The 3,627-nt window shown below is 43.1% G+C and overlaps 1 long non-coding RNA gene across 1 annotated transcript; it reads right to left on the bottom strand.

Annotated features, from left to right (window-relative positions):
- Positions 1 to 442: 442 nt before the first annotated feature.
- Positions 443 to 2,579, bottom strand: LOC308056145. Its single transcript, XR_013924722.1, has 2 exons — positions 2,460 to 2,579; positions 443 to 2,344 (listed from the first exon to the last, which is right to left on the bottom strand). It is a non-coding gene; the product is annotated as an uncharacterized lncRNA (long non-coding RNA).
- Between the last annotated feature and the right edge of the window lie 1,048 nt (positions 2,580 to 3,627).

Below are 3,627 nucleotides of genomic sequence, written 5' to 3'. Positions count from 1 at the left end.
ATTATCTCTTGGAGTAGTATTTTGGTCACTTCCCAGGCTTTAGCAGTTCTGCACGGGAAGGCTTCTGGCCAACCTGAAAAGGTATCTGTTAGTACCAATATCGATACCCCCCTTTTCTAGGAAGTTCTGAGAAATTGATCTGCCAATGTTGCCCTGGAACATTTCCTCTACTAATGTTCCCTAGTTTTATTTTATTTGCTTTATTGGGATTATTGCGTAAACACATTTCACATTGCTAAGTCACCTGTTTTATTACAGTATACAAGTTTCGCCCTATCAATTTCTGATTTAGACTTTTATATAAAGCATCAGCTCCCCAATGCGTTTTATTAATAGGGCTGTGGTCCGTATTAAATTGGATGGTACCACTATACGACCATCCCTTAAATAAGTCCACTTACTTAATTTTATTTTATCATTCATGTCCTGAATTACCTTTAAGTTTTCTTTAGAATAGTTTGGCTCTTGATCTGTACTTACAGTTTGGATTTTATCGTCTGGTATTAAGGATAATTCCTCCTTTCCTACCTCCTCTGTTACTTGTCTGGCCTCATGGTCGGCCAGGTGGTTTCCAATTGCCAAATCAGTGCCTCAGAGTGGGCCATTCCTCACATCAAGGTCTGGCATGGCACATGTTCCCACCGCTCAACGCCTACTGGGTTGCAGCCAACAGCGGAGCTCAAGATTCTTCTTGGTGGCAAACACAGAGGCCAACCCAGTCTTGCCCTTGACTATGGTAGGAGGCACCTGACCAACCTTATTCCTTGTACTTCGTTGTCAATGCAGTTGCATCTGCACATCCCATAACAAGTCACTGTCATGGCAAAACACACAGATTTACATTAGTAGATCTACTACAGAGTGTATTTTATTTCACTTTTTCTGCCAATATCCCCACAGCCTTGCTGACCAAGGGATATTGTTTTTATCTGAACTGGGCAAGCCTCCCCCTTATCATTTTTACTGTAACAGGTAAAGCATTTTTCACCTTTCCTGGAATTTATTTTCAGATACACCTGGTTAAAAATTTCTTTTACTTCAGGGAGGTCCTCTTTTCCTCTTTTCTGTTGAATTAAAGATAAGCTCAATATTTCAATTACTTGATCATATCTAACTTTTAATTTCATTTCCCCTAGATGTCTAGATGTTCTAATAAATCTCATCCCAACAAAGATTTTGGTGAATTTGGCATTCTTATTTGTTTTTTTAGTTTGTACTTTAAAGGTTTCAGGATGTTTTCCTGGTGGCCAGCAGCTCCCACAACTGTAACAATTTATTTTATTTTATTTTTTTTTACTGGAGTTTAACAAATAAGTTGGTTTTGTATTCGCTAAAATTCCACCTCATACCCATTCCCTGCCCTAAAAGGGGCCGTTACGGGTCCTGTTGTACTGCAAAAGCTGCAGCAATTGGGGTGACATTGTCAGGTCCTTCTGCTCAATTGTCAGCAATAGCAACCCCCTCCTCCTCACCAGCAGAAGGGTTCGGGGCAGGAGATGCTGTTCCTGCTCTGCAGGTTACACAAGCCTGCCTCTGCAGCAGCACTTCTGCTTTAACTCTTTCTTACCCTGAATGCAAATCTGCTACTTGTTGCTTTAAGTCTGTGTTCTTACATATCGTGCCTTTGCAGGCAAACAGAAAACATCCTGCCATGCATCCCAGCATGATTCAGTCGCACCTTCGAGGGGGTACGGGGGTTTGTACAAACTCACCCAAATACTTCAACACTTTCACAAGGTCTTTGATTCTCCACCCACCCCCGTCTCGGGTTTTACATACATCAGTACAAGTTTTTATCTTACAACGTGTTTCATTCTGGCTGCTCCACAGAAGGAACCACAACCTGAGCTTTTTAACACAAAAATTTCAACAAGAACAATTTTCTAGTTTAGGTCTCAGGGTTTTTTTTCCTATCCTTTCCTAGAGCCATAATCAAAGATCAGGTGATGTTAATCCCGCGCTCTTTCTAGTGCTAGTACCACAGGATCCCGAGGGGGTACTAATCCACAGTCCTTTTGCCACTCAGGTTTGTCCTGGAGGACGAAGAACATGTCTGCATATGATACTTCGTCCCATTTTCCCTCTCTCCTCAGAAACAATATTATTTGCAGGAGAGTGTTGTAATCTTACGTTCCTCCCTCCTGAGGCCATTTCGCATCACTCCCCAATTTATACAAAGGCCACCACTGGTTACAATATTTAATCAATTTCCTTCTGTTTTCGGTGCCACCCTGTCCTACGATATCCCTCCAATGTTTTAATATACAACCCAAGTGTGATTTTTCACAGGGCTTACTCCTTCCATTTCCTATTTTGCAATTTTAATTACTTTGTTTTTCTCCGGCTGCCTTAGCCACCCAAGGTCGGAAACGCGGATAGAGCTCCTTACTCGTGTTGCACTCAAACGTGTCTCAAGCACTCTTGCACTCACACTCAGTCAAAATAATTAAGCCATACACGGAAAATCAAAATGCGCATCTCAATCACACCATTCACACTCTCCGGGCAGCCCTCAGTCACACAAGCAGTATGTTATACGGTACCGTGCACTTATGTACAACTTATAGGAACACTGACAGTTCACAGAGTATGCATTTCAATGAACAATTGCCAAAAAACAAACAACAAACAAAAAACCAATTTTTTCCTGGTCTTAAGCAGAGTGTTAAGTTTTCCGCTATTTGCCTAGAATTACCAGAATATTATTATTTTTCAACATACATTTCATAACTCCAAGTTTTGAACATGTAACAAGACAGCACATAGAACAAACAAGACACAGAGCGCTATTTCAGTTGTTACATTCTAGGAATTCCCTAATTCTTAAGACAACCTAAAGGAAGTTTTTAGCTTCCCCCTTTTTCTTTCTTTCTTTTTTTTTTTTTCCTTTTTTTTTCCTACGCAAAAGTTTCCCTTTTACTTTTGCTATGAGGTCCCTCTTGTTCCCGTGAGATTCCGCCTTATTCCGTCCCGCCCCCCGCTTTCCGTCATGAGGCCTCCGGGCTTTTAGGAATGGCAGTAACCTCGGGTTTGCTCGATCTGCCCTCAAGATTGCTAGTGGCCACCCCTTGGTCAGCAAACCCCCTCCCAAGGTACCTTTCCTCCTGGGGACTACGCTGCGCGCCGGACGTCTCCGTGCGTCTCACCAGCCGCCCCGTTACTAAACATACCGTTTTATCCGTGGATCCAGGGGTTTCTCTTCTGCTCCCGGGTGAACAGCTGAGAAGAGGAGGCTCCTCCGAGGAAATCTCCCGGGGCGCGCCTAGGAGCGTCCGCTCCGCAGCTGGTCCCTTGGCCGAGCAGAAATCCTCCTGCCTGGCTCGCCAAAACTGACGTGCGGAATTTGACTCTATAACTCGAAAGTTATAAAGTAGGTATGTTTATTGCGCGCAGATGCACGGGGGATCGCTCCTCCACAAGCGTGCATGCCCGAAGTGACGAACCATCTCACATTTATACAATAAAACAAATGAATATTCAATTAACGCCTATACATATTCGTTACCTAAACCCGCTTACTCTCGCTTCGTATGTTAATTAGCTTATCAGTCCATTGCCTGGAATGTGGTGGTCTTGCAGGTTTGTAGGTGATTCATGTTCTTGTGACCATCCGATCTTCTTCAGCAA

This window comes from Falco punctatus, assembly GCF_963210335.1.
Source record: "Falco punctatus genome assembly, chromosome: Z".
In the NCBI taxonomy this organism is placed as follows: Eukaryota; Metazoa; Chordata; class Aves; order Falconiformes; family Falconidae; genus Falco; species Falco punctatus.
This window is presented reverse-complemented; position numbering and strand designations above follow the sequence as displayed.